Source organism: Bufo bufo, chromosome 5 (assembly GCF_905171765.1).
Source record: "Bufo bufo chromosome 5, aBufBuf1.1, whole genome shotgun sequence".
Lineage (NCBI taxonomy): Eukaryota > Metazoa > Chordata > Amphibia > Anura > Bufonidae > Bufo > Bufo bufo.
The window spans coordinates 287,219,816-287,241,428 of NC_053393.1; the positions used below are offsets into that span (position 1 = coordinate 287,219,816).

General features: G+C 43.4%; 1 protein-coding gene across 1 annotated transcript in view; it reads left to right on the forward strand.

Moving 5' to 3' along the window:
* PTPN3 (protein tyrosine phosphatase non-receptor type 3) overlaps positions 1-21,613 on the forward strand; it is a 1,427,127-nt gene that overhangs the window by 532,662 nt on the left and 872,852 nt on the right.

Below are 21,613 nucleotides of genomic sequence, written 5' to 3' on the forward strand. Positions count from 1 at the left end.
GCATTCTCAGTGGAGGCGGATCCACTGAGAATGCATCCGCCTGCCAGCGTTCAGCCTCCGCTTCGCTCAGTGAGCGGACACCTGAACGCTGCTTGCAGCGTTCGGGTGTCCGCCTGGCCGTGCGGAGGCGAGCGGATCCGTCCACACTTACAATGGAAGTCAATGGGGACGGATCCGCTTGAAGATGACACAATATGGCTCAATCTTCAAGCGGATCCTTTCCCCATTGACTTTCAATGTAAAGTCTGAACGGATCCGCTCAGACAACTTTCACACTTAGAAAATTTTCTAAGTTTTAATGCAGACGCATCCGTTCTGAACGGATGCGAACGTCTGCATTATCGGAGCGGATCCGTCTGATGAAACATCAGACGGATCCGCTCCGAACGCTAGTGTGAAAGTAGCCTAACATGCAGCCTTACAACCCCAAACAAGCAACTGACAAGTACATCTTTTACGACTGAGTGCATGCAACTAACAGGCATACATATACCCAATTACATTTACGGGACTACATTATACGGCCCTAATTCCTGACAATTTAGCGGTAAATCCTGTACGCGCGATTTTGTACGCTTTTTATCGACGGAAAGTTTTCTGGCTGCACGTTCATAGCACTGAATGCCGGTCGTTACGACGCTTATTTTGTTATACAGGAGCTGATCAACGAAAAATTTTAATTGACATTTTAAACCAAGGCGGACAGTTAATGTGCGGTACCCTGACTGATTTTAAAAATTAGATTCATAGAGTCGTTGAATTTCATACCGATGAAGCTCATTAAGATGCCCGAAGCTATGGGCTTTTCAGGCGCAAAGGGTCACTTCCCGCATTTTTCAATACGGAAGAAAATCAAAATTACATAGGCGTCGTCCCGGATGCGCGGCATTACATATTGAGAGAGAACACAACGCGTTGTATGTATTCTCGTCCTAACAAATGCAAGAACTAGCATGAGGTGCGTGTGCCCGTTGGTCGTCGTGCGCCTGCCCTAGGTCCGTCTGTTGTACGTCATAGGGCGAATCTGGTGTCACGACGGACGTGCACTCAGACTAACAGATAAACCACCAACCAGGCTCTAGGCGAGAGGCAGGGGAAGGGTCACCTCCTAGCTAATCCCTGACCTCTCTCCCTGCACTGCTCAGCCCACATGCAGACCTTGGTGGTAGGTATGATGTGTCCCCGTGCCTGGGCTGAAACACCCTAAATTCCCTGAGATGGTGAAGAGGGGAAATAGGAGCAGCCTGCTCGCACAGAACCTGGATGGGAAAGATGACACAAAACAATCAAACTTGAAACCACACTTATCTTTCTGAGCTGGAACAGACAACCTTCCTTTCTAGCTTCCAAGACCAAAGTGATTCCTATAATCCGCTCAGAGCACTGGGCTGGAGTGCTATTTAAACTAATGACCCCACCCAGTGCACCTGATGGGAGGCGGATCCAGCACGGCTCCAAAACAAACACTAAACTCATGCTGCTATTGTGGCCGACCTCCGCACATAGTCAGGGCGGGGCATGACTTCTGGTGTCTCAAATGTGATGCGCCTTTTAAAAGATGTTGCACCTTGTGTGTCGAACGCCGGCGATATGTCGCAAAAAACTGTAACATCATTTATTACGCGTGTTGGCTCACCACTCTGCGGAACCGGCTGTGGGTTTGTTAGAATTTCGGAAATCGGCATTAACAGTTCCGGCTGCTTTGCTCTTGTTTGTCGTTTCTCTTTAACAGAACAAAATTTTGCGCTCTCTTTTCTTTTGGCTAAAATTTAAAAGAGATAACATTAAGCTCTAACTATTAAGAATTTCAAACATATTAATTAAGTTATATAGGTAGATACAGTAGATGGAAAGTTCTATAGATAGGATAGATAGATACAGTAGATGGAAAGTTCTATAGATCTGATAGATAGATAGATAGATAGATAGATAGATAGATAGATAGATAGATACATAGATAAATGCATGACACGACCAGGCATAATAATCGCAGAGTAATTAGTCAAATGTTGCGTGTTATATTGCATCAATAAAGAATTTAAAACAGGCATGCTAAAAATAGTAAAAAGAAGGGTAATATGGCGATAAACCGTAAGCTGACATCTAAAAACAATTTGAATATTGTAAATTATTGTATAAATAACAAAAATAATATACAGTCCAAATAAATGCGTGGTATATAGTGGTGCAATAATCGTTGTGAAATAACAAAATTATACATGTATGTAAAAATAGTCAGGCGTTATAAGCCGTTAATACAACCATATAGCTATTACATATTACAACCATTTTTCACACTGTGTTAGATAGATAAAGTGGATGGATAGATAGATAGATAGATAGATAGATACAGTAGATGGAAAGTTCTATAGATAGGCTAGATAGATACATAGATAGATAGATAGATAGATACAGTAGATGGAAAGTTCTATAGATAGGCTAGATAGATACATAGGTAAATGCATGACAGGACCAGGCGTAATAATCGCTGAGAAATTAGTCAAATGTTGCGTGTTATATTGCATCAATAAAGAATTTAAAACAGGCATGTTAAAAATAGTAAAAAAAAAGAAGGATAATATGGTGATAATCTTACCTTGAAATAAGTTTTCTTGCAGAGCCTCAGTGTCAAATGATTATACCCTGTGGTGATCTGCCCACATGTATATATACAGATACTGCTAGGGTTTTCTTAACATTAGCATCTGCAATAGGTGGTGGCTGTGATACATCCAATCACAATAATTTTATTTCCTGAAAAGAGATGCTATAAAAATATGGATAGATACTGCATAGTGTTTGCCTCAGCTGTTGAAATGATACCAGTAGTTTCTGTGTTAACTCTGCTATAGACAGATCCCGAGAAAATTAACAACTCTAAGGTTGACACAGCTGCTGGCCTGATACTTATGTGTGTGGTCTTGTAGGAAATGAAAAGTTTCAATCTACTGTGCACTTGTGGTACTGTTGGAAAATGTAAATTTTTAGCAGGAATGTGACATTTCAGGTTTTAATTCAAATTCAGTGTGTTGACACAGCTGTCCGTTGTGTGGTGAAAGTTAAATTACACTTAGGCCCTCACAATGGGGGTACATTTCATAGACTTGCATACACTGTAAGCATGGGCTGCAGTTATAAGAGCACTTTTAATTTACATGGTATAGCATTATAATTAAATTAATAAAACTTTTTAAAATTATTTAAATTTTGTCATCCTTGATTTTTTTATCAATGCTATTATAATTAAAATACGCCCGGCCGTGTAGCATACGTCTTTTGGACATGCCCGGACATGCCAATATATAAAAGGCATATCAAAATGATATCAAAGTGATATCAAATCACAAAATGACATAAAAGTGGTATAAAACTGTATCAAAAGGGCATGCCAATATATAAAAAGCATATCAAAATGATATCAAAGTGATATCAAATCACAAAATGAGTGGTATAAAAACGTATCAAAATGTTATAAATGGGATATAAAGTGTTAATAAAAGCTTATCATTTGATAAGGACTTATAAAGTGATATAAAAAGCTTATCATTTGATATAAAATTTATATTAAACCATTTAAAATTATAGGAAATCCAGGCATGTCATTGTCTGTAAGGCAGTGATTATAAAAGCTTATCATTTGATAAGGACTTATAAAGTAATATGAAAAAACCATGGGCGTATATAAAATTCATATCAAAATGATATCAAAGTGATATCAAAGCACAAAATGATATAAAAGGTATATAAAAGGCATATCAAAATGATATCATTTTGATATCAATGCACAAAATCGTATCAAAATATAAACGGGATAAAAAGTGTTAATAAAAGCTTATCATTTGATAAGGACTTATAAAGTGATATGAAAAGCTTATCATTTGATATAAAATTTATATTAAGACGTATAAAATGATATGAAAAGCATATCAAAGTGGGCGGCATTTAGGCGTGGTTTGGGACGGGGGAGAGAAATGGGCGGATCTGGGTGGTGTTAGGGCGTTTCTGGGAGGGGTTATGGTGTGAAAAAGGGGCGGGGCATCTATCACTTTGAGTTTGACGAGACATGAGTCCCTATACTACTACTACTGTCATGTCCGACACCCCCACTGATCAGCTGTTTGCCACTAGCTCTGGTGCCAAAAGCAGACAGGTATGTTTTTAGCTCTTTGTGCTTAAGCTGCTACAGAGGGCAGTTTCAACAGATGTCCTCGATTAGGCCTCATGCACACGACCGTATTTTTTTGCGGTCCGCAAAAACGGGTTCCGTTTTTCCGTGATCCGTGACCGTTTTTTCGTCCATGGGTCTCCCTTGATTTTTGGAGGATCCACGGACATGAAAAAAAAGTTGTTTTGGTGTCCGCCTGGCCGTGCGGAGCCAAACGGATCCGTCCTGAATTACAATGCAAGTCAATGGGGAGGGATCCGTTTGACGTTGACACAATATGATGCAATTTCAAACGGATCCGTCCCCCATTGACTTTCAATGTAAAGTCACGAGTTAATATACCATAGGATCGGAGTTTTCTCCAATCCGATGGTATATTTTAACTTGAAGCGTCCCCATCACCATGGGAACGTCTCTATGTTAGAATATACTGTCGGATATGAGTTAGATCGTGAAACTCAAATCCGACAGTATATTCTAACACAGAGGCGTTCCCATGGTGATGGGGACGCTTCAGGTTAGAATATACTAAAAGAACTGTGTACATGACTGCCCCCTGCTGCCTGGCAGGTGCTGCCAGGCAGCAGCCCCCCCCCCCCGGAAGTTAACACATTGGTGGCCAGTGCGGCCGGCCCCCCCCTCCCTCCCCTGTAGTTAACTCATTGGTGGCCAGTGCGGCCGGCCCCCCTCCCTCCCCTGTAGTTAACTCGTTGGTGGCCAGTGGGCCCCCCCTCCCTCCCCTGTAGTTAACTCGTTGGTGGCCAGTGCAGCAGGCCCCCTCCCTCCCCTGTAGTTAACTCGTTGGTGGCCAGTGGGCCCCCCCTCCCTCCCCTGTAGTTAACTCGTTGGTGGCCAGTGGGCCCTCTCCCCTCCCTCCCCCTCCTAATTAAAATCTCCCCCCTATCATTGGTGGCAGCGGAGAGTACCGATCGGAGTCCCAGTTTAATCGCTGGGGCTCCGATCGGTAACCATGGCAACCAGGACGCTACTGCAGTCCCGATTGCCATGGTTACTTAGCAATTTGTAGAAGCATTATACTTACCTGCGAGCTGCGATGTCTGCGTCCGGCCGGGAGCTCCTCCTACTGGTGACAGGTCTGTGCGGCGCATTGCTTAATTATCTGTCACTTACCAGTAGGAGGAGCTCCCGGCCGGACGCAGACATCGCAGGTCGCAGGTAAGTATAATGCTTCTACAAATTGCTAAGTAACCATGGCAACTGGGACAGCAGTAGCGTCCTGGTTGCCATGGTTACCGATCGGAGCCCCAGCGATTAAACCGGGACTCCGATCGGTACTCTCTGCTGCCACCAATGATAGGGGGGAGATTTTAATTAGGAGGGGGAGGGAGGGGAGAGGGCCCACTGGCCACCAACGAGTTAACCACAGGGGAGGGAGGGGGGGGCCCACTGGCCACCAACGAGTTAACTACAGGGGAGGGAGTGGTGCCGGCCGCACTGGACAACAAAGAGTTAACTACAGGGGAGGGAGGGGGGCCCACTGGCCACCAATGAGTTAACTACAGGGGAGGGAGGGGGGGCCGGCCGCACTGGCCACCAATGTGTTAACTACAGGGGGGGGGGCTGCCTGGCAGCACCTGCCAGGCAGCAGGGGGCAGTCATGTACACAGTTCTTTTAGTATATTCTAACCTGAAGCGTCCCCATCACCATGGGAACGCCTCTGTGTTGGAATATACTGTCGGATCTGAGTTTTCACGAAGTGAAAACTCAGCTCTGAAAAAGCTTTTATGCAGACGGATCTTCAGATCCGTCTGTATTAAAGTAACCTACGTCCACGGATCACGGACACGGATGCCAATCTTGTGTGCATCCGTGTTCTTTCACGGACCCATTGACTTGAATGGGTCCGTGAACCGTTGTCCGTCAAAAAAATAGGACAGGTCATATTTTTTTGACGGACAGGATACACGGATCACGGTCTCGGCTGCAAAACGGTGCATTTTCCGATTTTTCCACGGACCCATTGAAAGTCAATGGGTCCGCGAAAAAAAACGGAAAACGGCACAACGGCCACGGATGCACACAACGGTTGTGTGCATGAGGCCTTAAGAGAAGTACCTCATTTATCTCACTCCATCCATCTTCAGTGGGCGACCGCATGGTTACAGTAGCATGAACTCCTTGTCAAAACAGAAAGTTCGGTAAAGGCAGGTCTTTATCCCCCATTCAGTTCAATAGACAGTCAGAACACTGTGAAAGAGCTGGGATCTGCACAACATTGTAGCTTCTTATACATCCCCTTGTAAGTATGCAGATATACTATGCAGTACAAGGACACTGACACTACAAAAAGTTCAATACAGCTTTTCCAGGTGTCTGAATGGCAGTTTTGGTAGTAGATAGTTCTTATTGTATTTCTAGATAAATTTGACATTCATCAGTGTTGGAAAGCTGGATTAGAAGTCATGTGGATCTGTACACACTGTCCATATAATGCTAACCTTACATTATGCAAGTATCCTAGCTTTCCAGGATCCTTAATGGCAAATCTGCTAACCTATGACACTGTTTATGAGTGAAAATGGAAATTTATCTTGGTAGATTTAGTATACTACATTCTTTATTACAGTTACACATAGCTTTCCCAGGGCCCTGATAGGGAAATCTACCTAGCTATGGCACTATTTAACAGTAAGGATGAGGAATTTAGTTTGGTAGATTTAGTATTCTGCTGTCTCATACAGTTCCACATGGTAACTCAGCTTTCCCAGGACACTGAGGGTGCCTAGCTATGGTACTTTTTAGGAGTGTGTATAAGTATATAGTTAGTTAGACAGGTCCAAATAATATTTTACCCAGCTTTCCTGTGACTCTATATGACAAATCTGCCTAGCTAAGCTAGCTAGCTATGACACTGAATCCCAGTATTTCACTGGGATTCAGTGTCACCTGGCATACGGTTCTTATCATTAATATGTTTTTGTCTCCCTAAGGATAAAGGGCACCCCAAAGTGTACCTCTTAAGGCCAATCAGCTAAAGCCGAATGCACACGGCCGTGTTCCGCGGCCGAGGGCGGTCCATGGTAACCCGGCCGGGATCCCTGCTGACAGTAGGAGCGCACAGGGCGTCATTGGTTGCTATGACGCTGTGCGTTTCATGCCGCCGCTGCTGTACAGTAATACACTCTGGTTCTCTTGTCCTTCTAGAAAGAGATCTGCAGTGGCTTGCATGTCTCATTGAGAGATGTGTAATCCTGGGTGGGATGTTTAAGTTCTCTTGTTTTGTCTCTTAATATTACTTTGGAGTGTCTCTCTGATTCATCTGAAATTGCTCCCAAAATTGTAAAATGGATTTACTCAATTCTGACTCGCCCCAATAAAAATCTGAGTGTTTCACTACTTCAGCATATCTTTCCAATCATTGCTCAGCCTTTGAAACGTGCTTATGTAGCACATAGGAGATAGCTAAGCCAGCCTCACATCTGCAACTAGCTATTTCAGAACAAAAACTGACAAAGAAGATAAAGATCTTAGCAAAGCAAATAGAATCAGCTTTTCTAGTTGAGAGGCCTTGGGGGGAACCTTTGGGAAGTGATTTACTCATCCTTTAGACCAGGGATGCCTAACCTGCGGCCCTCCAGCTGTTGTAAAACTACAACTCCCACGATGCCCTTCTGTAGGATGATAGCTGTAGGCTGCCAGGGAATGATGGGAGTTGTAGTTTTGAAACAGCTGGAGGGCCGCAGGTTGAACATGCCTGCTTTATACCCTTGCACTTTTCACTTTTTATGTAAATCCTTGTGCTGAAATAAAATCTATTTTTTTCCCTATCATTCTGCACTCCTATTCCCATAATGAGAAATTGACAACAGAATGTTAGAAATCTTTGCTAATTTATTTTAAACAAAACACAAAAATAATGTATTGACATAAGTGTTCAGACCCTTTACTCAGGACTTAGTTAAAGCAACTTTGCCAATGATTACAGCCTCCAGTCTTCTTAGGTATAATGCAACAAAGGTTGGACACATGGATTTGGGGATTTTCCCCTATAGTTCTCTGCAGATATTTTCAAACTCAGCTTGAATTGGGACCATTGGCCTCTCAAGGACATTCACAGAGTTGTCCCTAAGCCATGCCTGTGTTGTCTTGGCTGTATGCTTCAGGTGATTGTCTTTTTGGAATAGTAAACCTTCTTCCCAGGTTTAGATCAGGTTTTAATTTAAATATATCTGTATTTTGCTACATTCAGCTTTCCCTCAACCTGACCAGTCTCTCTGTACCAGCCACTTAAATAAAACACATACCGCATGATACTGCCACCACCATGCTGCACTATAGGGATGGTATTTTACAGGTAAAGAGCAGTGCCTGGTTTACTCCAGACATGACATTTAGAATTAAGCCCAAAAAGCGTTGGTTTAATTAGACCAGAGAATCTTATTTCTCACTATGGGGGCAGAGTGGCCAGAAAGAAGCCTCTCATTAGTAAATGACACATGAAGGCATGCAAACAAAATCACCTAAAGTATTCTGAGTGTGAGAAACTAGATTCTCTGTTTTGCTGACACCACTACTTTTTGGTCTTAATTCTAAATGTCATGTCTGGACAACAGAATGCACTGTTCATGACCTCTACAATACCATCCCTATAGTGAAGCATGGTGGTAGCAGCATCATGTTGTGGGGATGTTTTTCAGCTGCCGAGACAGGGAGACTGATTAGTTTGAGGGAAAGCTGAATTCAGCAAAGTACAGAGATATTTAAATGAATACAGTACCTAGAATGCTCTGAACCTCAGACTGGGGAGGTTCACCCTCCAAAAAGATAATGACCATAAGCGGACAGCCAAGACAACACGCATTGCTAAAGAACAACTCTGTGAATGTTCTTGAGTTGCCCAGCTAGAGCCCTGACTTGAACCCAATCAAACATCTCTGTAGAGACCTAAAAATGGCTATTCGCCAATAGTTCCCATTCAAGCTGACAGAACTTGAGAGGATCTGCAGAGAAGAATGACATTAAAACTCTAAATCCAGGTGTCCATCCAACCCTTTATTTTACCCAAGAAGACTGGAGACTGTATTCATTGCCAAAGGTGCTTCAACTAAGTCCTGAGTAAAGAGTCTGAATACTTATGTCAGGCTAATTTCCCATATGTGTTTTTGCTGGATCCGTCATGGATCAGCAAAAATGCTTCTGTCATGATAATAAAACCAGCTGCATCCGTTCTGAACGTATCCGGTTGTATTATCTTTAAAATAGCCATGACGGATCTGTCACTAAAACCATTGTAAGTCAATGGGCGCTGGATTCGTTTTCTTTTGTGTCTGAGATCCGTCTTGCTCCGCATCCCATTCCGGACAGAAAAACTCTGCTTGCACGTTTTTCTGTCCGCGATGGGGACACAACCAAACGATTGCATCCAATCTATTGCATCCAGTTTTATCCCCATTGACAATGAATGGGGACAAAACTAAAGCGTTTCCCTCCAGTATTGAGATCCTATGACTGATCTCAATACCGGAAAGGAAAACAATGATGTGAAAGTAGCCTTAATGCAATATTTTAGTTTTTCCTCTTCAAGAAAACAGAAAAGATTTCTAACATTCTATTGGCACTTTTTCAATATGGGGTATTATTGAGAGCAGAATGGTGGGAAAAACGTTTTTCTTTTTTTTAACTTTAGCACAAGGCCGCAACATGAAAAAAGTGTAATGGTCTGATGACTTTTTACGAATTGTTCTGTGTCCAGTGTTCCCCAGAATGCTGTAATGTTATTTATAGTGAACTATATAAAATGTATTGATCATTGTATTCTGTATTTTCAATTGAAAAGTTGTTTAAATGCTGCAGTAACTCAAAGAAAAGGTCTACAAACAAACTGTGACTGATGTTGTATGAGTAGAAAATGCAGAAGTAGAAGTTTAGCACCATCCTCTATCATATGCAGCCATGGTCATAGAATATAATCTAATATATAAAGCTGAGTGTATGTCCACTAAATGAATCTGCACTGTCACATTTACAATCATGAAATTTGGCACACAGGTACCTCAGGTGTCCAGGAAGGTTGTAGACCAGGTCTCAGCTCTCTAGCACATACAGTTCCTGAGATAATTCCAAAAAATGCATTAGCCAATAGAAGCCTGGTCACATGACCCTTATCAGCCAAAAGAAACTTGCAGGCCCTTAGTCTCCACATACAACCCAGACATTTTTCTTCACTGCTGTAGGTCAGCTTTAAAGGGACAGGGCGCTGTGGATGACACTGTTAAGGGAGCGAAGTGCTGTGGAGGTCACAGTCAAGGGGGCAGGTAGGGTGGCCATTCAGGTCCCCCTTAAAAGACAGACTTAAAAACTACGCCCTAGGTCCCGCTAAGCCACGCCCCAATACGGTTTGGCAATGCCCCTCCTACTCCGCAGCTGACAGGAATTGAAAAAATTAAGTTAAAAATCAACTTCTGTCAGCTGCAGGGGTGGGAGGTAGGGTAACTTTCTCCCTGCAGCTTATGCTCAGACAGCACAGTGCTGTCTGAGAGTGAGCTGTTCAAAAGGACATCCCTGTGTCCGTCCAGGCTCTGCGCCGGATGGACTACAGGGAGTCTGAAAGCTGGAGTGTCTGGCCTAAAACCGGACCTCTGGCCACCCTAGGCACAGGTTGCTGTGGAGGTCACAGTTAAGGGGACAGTCTGCTATGGAGGTCAGTGTTAAGGGGTTGTTAAGATTGCTGTAGAGGCCACTGTTAAAGAGGTTGTCCGGGTTCAGAGCTAAACCCGGACATACCTCCATTTTCACCCAGGCAGCCTCCCTGACTTGAACTGCTCCGATGCTCTCCTTTGCCCTGCGCTAAATCGCACAGGGCAAAGGCATTTTTTTTAGATCCGGTAACTTACCGGGGCTCTCCATGGGGCTGCCAAAAAAGCCGGCACTGATGGGGGGGCTTTAGCGCTGCCCTAGCCATAAAAATGGCTAGGGCAGTGCTAAAGCACGCAGATCACAGCCGGTGACATCACCGAACACACTGCAGGGCGGAAGCTTACGCCCGGCAGTGTGTGATTGTAAACAAAAGAGCCCTTGCCCTGCGCGATCTAGCACAGGGCAGAGAGCATCGGAGCATGAACTGCTCCGATGCTCAAGTCAGGGGGGCTGCCGGGGTGAAATTATGGGCATGATATGTGACAATGGACTGTTCCAGTGGTGGGTGACGTGAAGCCTGATTCTCTGCTATGACAGAACCCGGACAACCCCTTTAAGGGGACGGGGTGTTGTGGAAATCACTGTTAAGGAGATGGGGTACTGTGGAAGTCACTAATAAAGGGGCAGGTCGCTGTGGAGGTCACTGTTAAGAGGGTAGGATGCTGTGTTGGACACTGATACAGGGGCGGGCGCTGTGTAGGTCTCTGTTAAGGAGGCAGGGAACGGTGGAGGTCACACTTAAGGGGAATGTCCACTATGGAGGTCAGTGTTAAGGGGTGCAGTGCTGTAGAGGCCACTGTTAAGGGGGCGGGGTGTTGTGGAGGTCACATTTTAAGAGAACAGAGCTCTGTGGAGGTCACTGTTAAGGGGGTGGGTTATTGTGAAAATCACTGTTAACGAGTCACTAATAAAAGGGGAGTCACTGTTAAAGGGGAGGGCCGCTGTGGATGTTACTGTTAAGGGGGCAGACCGCTGTGGAGGTCACTGTTTAGGGAGGAGTGGACTGTGGAGGCCACTATTACAGGGGCAGCGCGGTACTGTGAGGTCACTGTTAAGGCAGCGGGGTACTGTGAGGTCACTGTTAAGGCAGCGGGATACTGTGAGGTCACTGTTAAGGGAGTGGGGTACTTTGGCGGTTACTGTTAAAGGGGAAGTCACTGTGGAGGTCTCTGTTAAGGGAGCCAGGAATGGTGGAGGTCAGTTAAGGGGACTGTAATCTATGGTCAGTGTTAAGGGATGGGTGCTGTAGAGGTCACTGTTAAAGGGGTGGGCCCCTGTCGAAGTCATAGTCAAGGTGGTGAGGTGCTGTGGAACTCACTTTTAAAGGGGCAGGCTGCTGTGAAGGTCAAAGTTAAGGGGGTGGGCTGCTGTGGAGGTCCCATTTTAAGGATACACGGCACTGTGTGGTGGGTCAGTGTTAAGGGGCTCTGGAGGTCACTGTTAAGGGGGTGAGGTACTGTAGGTGTCACTGTTATAGTGGGGACTGTCAATATATTTTATTGACACACACAAACATTAAATTAAATAGATGAAATATACCAGTGCAAAGCTGGGTCCTTCTGATAGTGGTTATATATAGTAATAATAATCATGGGGACTTAAACTACCCAGATATAGACTGGGAAACTGAAACCTGTACATCTCATAAAGGAAACAGGTTCTTGGCAATAACCAAAGACAATTACCTTTCCCAACTGGTTCAGGATCCGACTAGAGGGACAACCACACTGGACTTAGTATTAACTAATAGACCTGACAGAACAACAGATGTGCAGGTTGGTGGACACCTGGGAAATAGTGACCATGAAGTAATAACCTTCCAATTGTCATTCAAGAGTGTTTCTTCAGGGAGTAACAAAAGTACCAAACTTCAAAAAACAATATTTAGCCAACTAAGAGAGGCCATAGGCCTAACTAACTGGAACAAAGTCCTCAAAAATAAAAATGTGGATAAATAGAATTGTAAAGAAAGCAATAAGTGACAAAAAGAAAATTTAAATCACTAAAACAGGAGGGTAGCGAGGAAGCACGGAAAAACTATAAGGAAAAAAATTGAATATGTAAAAAAGAAATAAAAGCAGCCAAACTAGAGCCAGAGAGATTAATTGCCAAAGAGAGCAAAACTAACCCTACATTATATAAATGGTAAAAAATATAAATCTGAAGGTGTCGGTCCTTTACAGAGTAATGAGGGGGGAGTTGCAGCGAGCGATGAGGAGAAAGCAAAGCTATTAAATATTTTTTTATCCATTGTATTCACTACAATAAACTGTCAGATGAAAATGCAGAATGTAAAAGTAAATTCGGCATTAAAAGTGCCCTGTCTGACCCAGGAAGAAGTACAGCGGCGTCTTAAAAAGATTAAAATAGACAAATTGGCAGGACCAGGTGGCATTCACCCCTGTATCCTAAGAGAATTAAGTAATGGCATAGCCAGACCCTTATTTCTGATATTTTAAGACTCTATATTGACTGGGAGTGTTCCACAAGATTGGCGCATAGCAAATGTGGTGCCAATATTCAAAAAGGGTCCAAAAACAGAGCCCAGAAACTATAGGCCGGTAAGTTTAACATCTGTCGTGGGTAAACTGTTTGAAGGTTTTCTAAGAGATGCTATCTTGGATCACCTCAATGAAAATAAGCAAATAACGCCATATCAGCATGGCTTCATGAGGGATCGGTCATGTCAAACTGATTTAATCAGTGTATATGAGGAGGTAAGTTCTAGACTTGACCATGGCGAGTCAATCAATGTCGTATATCTGGACTTTTCCAAAGCATTTGACATTGTACCACATAAAAGGTTAGTATATAAAATAAGAATGTTTGGACTAGGGGAAAATGTCTGTATGTGGGTAAGTAACTGGCTCAGTGATAGAAAACAGAGGGTGGTTATTAATGGTACACACTCAGATTGGGCCACTGTCACTAGTAAGGTACCACAGGGGTCAGTATTGGGTCCTATTCTCTTCAATATATTTATTAATGATCTTGTAGAAGGCTTGCACAGTAAAATATAAATTTTCGCAGATGACACTAAACTGTGTAAAGTAATTGACACAGAAGAGGACAGTATACTACTACAGATGGATCTGAATAGATTGGAGGCTTAGGAAGAGAAGTGGCAAATAAGGTTTAACACTGACAAATGTAAGGTTATGCACATGGGAAGGAATAATGCAAGTCACTCATACATACTAAATCGTAAAACACTGGGTAACACTGACATGGAAAAGGACCTAGGAATTTTGGTCAACCGCAAACTAAGCTGTAAAAACCAGTGTCAGGCAGCTGCTGCCAAGTCCAATAAGATAATGGGCTGCATCAAAAGGGGCATAGATGCCTGTGATGAGAACATAGTCCTGCCACTTTACAAATGACTAGTCAGACCATACATGGAGTACTGTGCAGAGTTCTGGGCTCCTGTGAACAAGGCAGACATATCAGAACTAGAGAGGGTTCAGAGGAGGGCAACTAAAGTAATAACTGGAATTGGTGGACTACAGTAGTAGTATTCACTTTAGAAAAAAAGACAACTGAGGGGAGATCAAATAACTATTGTGGGGATTTGCTCTGGTAGGCAGCTTAGCGGAGGCAGTATAGAGGCAATCACAAAGTCTTTAACCTCTTAACGACCCAGGACAAGAATGCTCATCTTCAATCGCCGGCACTTAGCGCTAGAAGACAAGCGTTCTCGTCCTGCAGTCGTTCCTTTCCCCGCATGCGGTCCCGCAATCAGCAGCAGAGATCCGGTGGTTACTGACAGCCGGATCCCTGCTGCATCCACCAGCATCGGTGATAACGCCGATGCCGGTGGATTAACCCCTCACATGCCGCGGTCAGCCCTGACCGCGGCATATGGGAGGTTTGCGCTCCCTCACCTCATCCATCGGTCCCTGCGCTGCTGTGGCGGGGCCTCGATCGTTGCCATGGCAGGCCGAAGCCATTCCAAGGCAGGGTCTCCTAGGGCAACTGTTAGCGTCTTACAGTGTAAGACACTAACAGTTCAATACAGCACAATACAGATGTATTGTGCTGTATTGAAACAAGGATCAGACCCTGTCCCATAGTGGGACAAAAAAAATAAAGTTAATAAAATGAAAGTTTAACCACCTCCGGACCGCCTAACGCAGATTCGCGTTCCGGAGGTGGCAGCCCTGCGCAGAGTCACGCATATACGCGTCATCTCGCGCGAGCCGAGACTTCCTGTGAACGCGCGCACACAGGCGCGCGCGCGCTCACAGGAACGGAAGGTAAGAGAGTTGATCTCCAGCCTGCCAGCGGCGATCGTTCGCTGGCAGGCTGGAGATGTGTTTTTTTTAACCCCTAACAGGTATATTAGACGCTGTTTTGATAACAGCGTCTAATATACCTGCTACCTGGTCCTCTGGTGGTCCCCTTTGTTTGGATCGACCACCAGAGGACACAGGTAGCTCAGTAAAGTAGCACCAAGCACCACTACACTACACTACACCCCCCCCCCCGTCACTTATTAACCCCTTATTAGCCCCTGATCACCCCTGATCACCCCATATAGACTCCCTGATAACCCCCCTGTCATTGATTACCCCCCTGTCATTGATCAACCCCCTGTAAAGCTCCATTCAGACGTCCGCATGATTTTTACGGATCCACTAATAGATGGATCGGATCCGCAAAATGCATCCGGACGTCTGAATGAAGCCTTACAGGGGCGTGATCAATGACTGTGGTGATCACCCCATATAGACTCCCTGATCACCCCCCTGTCATTGATTACCCCCCTGTAAAGCTCCATTCAGACGTCCGCATGATTTTTACGGATCCACTGATAGATGATCGGATCCGCAAAACGCATCCGGACGTCTGAATGAAGCCTTACAGGGGCATGATCAATGACTGTGGTTATCACCCCATATAGACTCCCTGATCACCCCCCTGTCATTGATTACCCCCCTGTAAAGCTCCATTCAGATGTCCGCATGATTTTTACGGATGCACTGATAGATGGATCGGATCCGCAAAACGCATCCGGACGTCTGAATGAAGCCTTCCAGGGGCATGATCAATTACTGTGGTTATCACCCCATATAGACTCCCTGATCACCCCCCTGTCATTGATTACACCCCTGTCATTGATCAACCCCCTGTAAAGCTCCATTCAGATGTCCGCATGATTTTTACGGATCCACTGATAGATGGATCGGATCCGCAAAACGCATCCGGACGTCTGAATGAAGCCTTCCAGGGGCATGATCAATGACTGTGGTTATCACCCCATATAGACTCCCTGATCACCCCCCTGTCATTGATTACCCCCCTGTAAAGCTCCATTCAGATGTCCGCATGATTTTTACGGATGCACTGATAGATGGATCGGATCCGCAAAACGCATCCGGACGTCTGAATGAAGCCTTACAGGGGCATGATCAATGACTGTGGTTATCACCCCATATAGACTCCCTGATCACCCCCCTGTCATTGATTACACCCCTGTCATTGATCAACCCCCTGTAAAGCTCCATTCAGATGTCCGCATGATTTTTACGGATCCACTGATAGATGGATCGGATCCGCAAAACGCATCCGGACGCCTGAATGAAGCCTTACAGGGGCATGATCAATGACTGTGGTTATCACCCCATATAGACTCCCTGATCACCCCCCTGTCATTGATTACCCCCCTGTAAAGCTCCATTCAGATGTCCGCATGATTTTTACGGATGCACTGATAGATGGATCGGATCCGCAAAACGCATACGGACGTCTGAATGAAGCCTTACAGGGGCGTGATCAATGACTGTGGTTATCAACCCATATAGACTCCCTGATCACCCCCCCTGTCATTTATACACCCCTGTCATTGATCAACCCCCTGTAAAGCTCCATTCAGATGTCCGCATGATTTTTACTGATAGATGGATCGGATCCGCAAAACACATACAGGCGTCTCCCTGGAGCCTTCCAGGGGGGGTGATCAATGACTGTGGTGATCACCCCATATAGACTCCCTGATCACCCCCCTGTCATTGATCACCACCCCTGTCATTGATCACTCCCCCTGTCATTGATCACCCCTCTGTAAGGCTCCATTCAGACATTTTTTTGGCCCAAGTTAGCGGAATTATTTTTTTTTTTTTCTTACAAAGTCTCATATTCCACTAACTTGTGTCAAAAAATAAAATCTCACATGAACTCACCATACCCCTCACGGAATCCAAATGCGTAAAATTTTTTAGACATTTATATTCCAGACTTCTTCTCACGCTTTAGGGCCCCTAGAATGCCAGGGCAGTATAAATACCCCACATGTGACCCCATTTCGGAAAGAAGACACCCCCAGGTATTCCGTGAGGGGCATATTGAGTCCATGAAAGATTGAAATTTTTGTCCCAAGTTAGCGGAACGGGAGACTTTGTGAGAAAAAAATTAAAAATATCAATTTCCGCTAACTTGTGCCAAAAAAAAAAAAATTCGATGAACTCGCCATGCCCCTCATTGAATACCTTGGGGTGTCTTCTTTCCAAAATGGGGTCACATGTGGGGTATTTATACTGCCCTGGCATTCTAGGTGCCCCAAAGCGTGAGAAGAAGTCTGGTATCCAAATGTCTAAAAATGCCCTCCTAAAAGGACTTTGGGCACCTTTGCGCATCTATGCTGCAAAAAAGTGTCACACATCTGGTATCGCCGTACTCAGGAGAAGTTGGGGAATGTGTTTTGGGGTGTCATTTTACATATACCCATGCTGGGTGAGAGAAATATCTTGGTCAAATGCCAACTTTGTATAAAAAAATGGGAAAAGTTGTCTTTTGCCAAGATATTTCTCTCACCCAGCAAGGGTATATGTAAAATGACACCCCAAAACACATTCCCCAACTTCTCCTGAATACGGCGATACCACATGTGTGACACTTTTTTGCAGCCTAGGTGGGCAAAGGGGCCCATATTCCAAAGAGCACCTTTAGGATTTCACAGGTCATTTACCTACTTACCACACATTAGGGCCCCTGGAAAATGCCAGGGCAGTATAACTACCCCACAAGTGACCCCATTTTGGAAAGAAGACACCCCAAGGTATTCCGTGAGGGGCATGGCGAGTTCCTAGAATTTTTTATTTTTTGTCACAAGTTAGTGGAAAATGCTGATTTTTTATATTTTTTTTTCATACAAAGTCTCATATTCCACTAACTTGTGACAAAAAATAAAAACTTCCATGAACTCACTATGCCCATCAGCGAATACCTTGGGGTCTCTTCTTTCCAAAATAGGGTCACTTGTGGGGTAGTTATACTGCCCTGGCATTCTAGGGGCCCAAATGTGTGGTAAGGAGTTTGAAATCAAATTCTGTAAAAAATGACCAGTGAAATCCGAAAGGTGCTCTTTGGAATATGGGCCCCTTTGCCCACCTAGGCTGCAAAAAAGTGTCACACATCTGGTATCTCCGTACTCAGGAGAAGTTGGGGAATGTGTTTTGGGGTGTCATTTTACATATACCCATGCTGGGTGAGAGAAATATCTTGGCAAAAGACAACTTTTCCCATTTTTTTATACAAAGTTGGCATTTGACCAAAAGCGGAAATTCACATTTTTGTACCATAGTTTGTAAACGCTATAACTTTTACCCAAAGCATTTTTTTTTTACCCAAACATTTTTTTTTTATCAAAGACATGTAGAACAATAAATTTAGAGCACAATTTATATATGGATCTCGTTTTTTTTGCAAAATTTTACAACTGAAAGTGAAAAATGTCATTTTTTTGCAAAAAAAATCGTTAAATTTCAATTAATAACAAAAAAAGTAAAAATGTCAGCAGCAATGAAATACCACCATATGAAAGCTCTATTAGTGAGAAGAAAAGGAGGTAAAATTCATTTGGGTGGTAAGTTGCATGACCGAGCAATAAACGGTGGAAGTAGTGTAGGTCAGAAGTGTAAAAAGTGGCCTGGTCTTTCAGGGTGTTTAAGCACTGGGGGCTGAGGTGGTTAAAAAAAAAAAAAAAAAAAAAGTTTCAAGTGAAAAAAAAAAAAATAAGCATCCTTTTCCAAAAATAAAGTAAAAAATGATGTAAAAGAAAATAGGGAAAAGACATATAGACATATTAGGTATCGTCGCGTCCGTATCGACCAGCTCAGATGAACACCGTAAAAATTAATAAATAAAAACTGTGCTAAATAAACTATTTTTTTGTCACCTTACATCACAAAAAGTACAACAGCAAGCGATCAAAAAGGCCTACGCCCACCAAAATAGTACCAATTCAACCGTCACCTCATCGCGCAAAAAATGAGCCCCTACCTGAGACAATCGCCCAAAAAATAAAAAAAAACTATGGCTCAGAATATGGAGACACTAAAACATCATTTTTTTTTGTTTTAAAAAAAGCTGTTATTGTGTAAAACTTACATAATATGTATACTTTTTTTTATTTATGTATCGCCGCATCCTTATTGACCGGCTCTATAAAAATATCACATGACCTAACCCCTCAGATAAACACAGTAAAGAATTAAAAATGTGCTAAATAAACAATTTTTTGTCTTCTTACATCACAAAAAGTCTAATAGCAAGTGATCAAAAAGTCATATGCACTCCAAAATAGTGCCAATCAAACCGTCATCTCATCCCGCAAAAAATGAGACCCTACCTAAGATAATCGCCCAAAAACTGAAAAAAACCTATGGCTCTCAGACACTAAAACATTATTTTGTAAAACTTACATAAATAAAAATAAAATTGGATACATATTAGGTATCGCCGCGTCCGTGGCAACCTGCTCTATGAAAATATCACATGATCTAACCTGTCAGATGAATGTTGTAAATAACAAAAAAAAAAAAACGGTGCCAAAACAGCCATTTTGTGACGGTAACGTACACTACACACAGAGGGGAGGATAGTGACCACTGCGCTCCACCCTCACCCCTGGCCCTGCCTACTTGCCTCGCAAGTCCTAATGACAGGGGACAACTAGACGGCAGTGCCTAACTTAGGATACGTGCTGGGAAGACAGACAAGACAAATAACGGAACGTGAACGGACCGGGTCAATACCTAGAGAGCTACGCAGTACTAAGGAATGAGCAGAGAATAGTCAGGAAAAGCCAAGGTCAAATACCAGAAGAGAAACGAAGTACAACAGAAGTCCGCAAAGAATCGTCAGGTAGAAGCCGGGGTCAGGATACCAGGAGAGATGCGCAGTACAGGAGGAGCAGGCAGAGAATCGTCAGGGAACACAGCATCAGGTAAGTATGCAGGAACAAAACAATCACCAGATACCTAAAATTAACAGGCAACCTGTGGCCAGCAGGCTGCCTGTATTTATAGTGGGGAGTGAGGGTCATGTGACGTGGCCAGCGTCACATGACCGACAGACAGACAGACAAATCGAGCACCGAGTGATCATCTCAAGGCAGACCTAGGAGCAGGGAGCCTCCCAGCTTACAAAGCTGGCCTGGGAACGAGGCCAAACATAGATCCTCACTCCCGAAGATAAGCTGCAGGTCTGCGGCTGATGGGAGACCGAGTGCCCCTTTGGCGCCCCATGACACATTTCTTGTTACCTTGCCTCACAAAAAGTGTAATATAGAGCAACTAAAAATCATATGTACCCTAAACTAGCACCAACAAAACTTCCACCCCATGCCATAGTTTCTAAAATGGGGTCACTTTTTTGGAGTTTCTACTCTAGGGGTGCATCAGGGGGGCTTCAAATGGGACATGGTGTCAAAAAAACCAGTCAAGCAAAATCTGCCTTCCAAAAACCGTATGGCATTCCTTTCCTTCTGCGCCCTGCTGTGTGCCCGTACAGCAGTTTACGACCACATATGGGGTGTTTCTGTAAACTACTGAATCAGGGTCATAAATATTGAGTTTTGTTTGGCTGTTAACCCTTGCTTTGTTACTGGAAAAAATGGATTAAAATGGAAAATTTCCCGAAAAATTTAAATTCTGAAATTTCATCTCTATTTGCCAATAACTCTGGTGGAACACCTAAAGAGTTAACAATGTTTGTAAAATCAGTTTTTAATACCTTGAGGGTTGTACTTTCTTATATGGAGTCACTTTTATGGAGTTTCTACTCTAGGGGTGCATCAGGGGGGCTTCAAATGGGACATGGTGTCAAAAAAAACAGTCCTGCAAAATCTGCCTTCCAAAAACCGTATGGCATTCCTTTCCTTCTGCGCCCTGCCGTGTGCCTGTAAATCAGTTTACGACCACATATGGGGTGTTCCTGTAAACTACTGAATCAGGGTCATAAATATTGAGTTTTGTTTGGCTGTTAACCCTTGCTTTGTAACTGGAAAAAAAATATTAAAATGGAAAACCTGCCAAAAAAGTGAAATTTTTAAATTGTATCTCTATTTTCCATTAATTCTTGTGGAACACCTAAAGGGTTAACAACGTTTGTAAAATCAGTTTTGAATACCTTGAGGGGTGTAGTTTCTAGAATGGGGACATTTTTGGGTGGTTTATATCATGTAAGCTTCACAAAGTGACTTCTGACCTGAACTGGTCCTTTAAAAGTTGGTTTTTGAAAAGTTCTGAGAAATTTCAAGATTTACTTCTAAACTTCTAAGCCTTGCAACGTCCCCCAAAAATAAAATGTCATTCCCAAAATGACCCTAACATGAAGAAGACATATGGGAAATGTAAAGTAATAACTATTTTTGTTTGTATTAATATGTATTATAGAAGTAGAGAAATTGAAACTTGGAAATTTGCAAATTTGGTATTTTTTTATGAATAAAAATGAATTTATTTTACTCCATTTTACCAGTGTCATGAAGTACAATATGTGACGAAAAAACA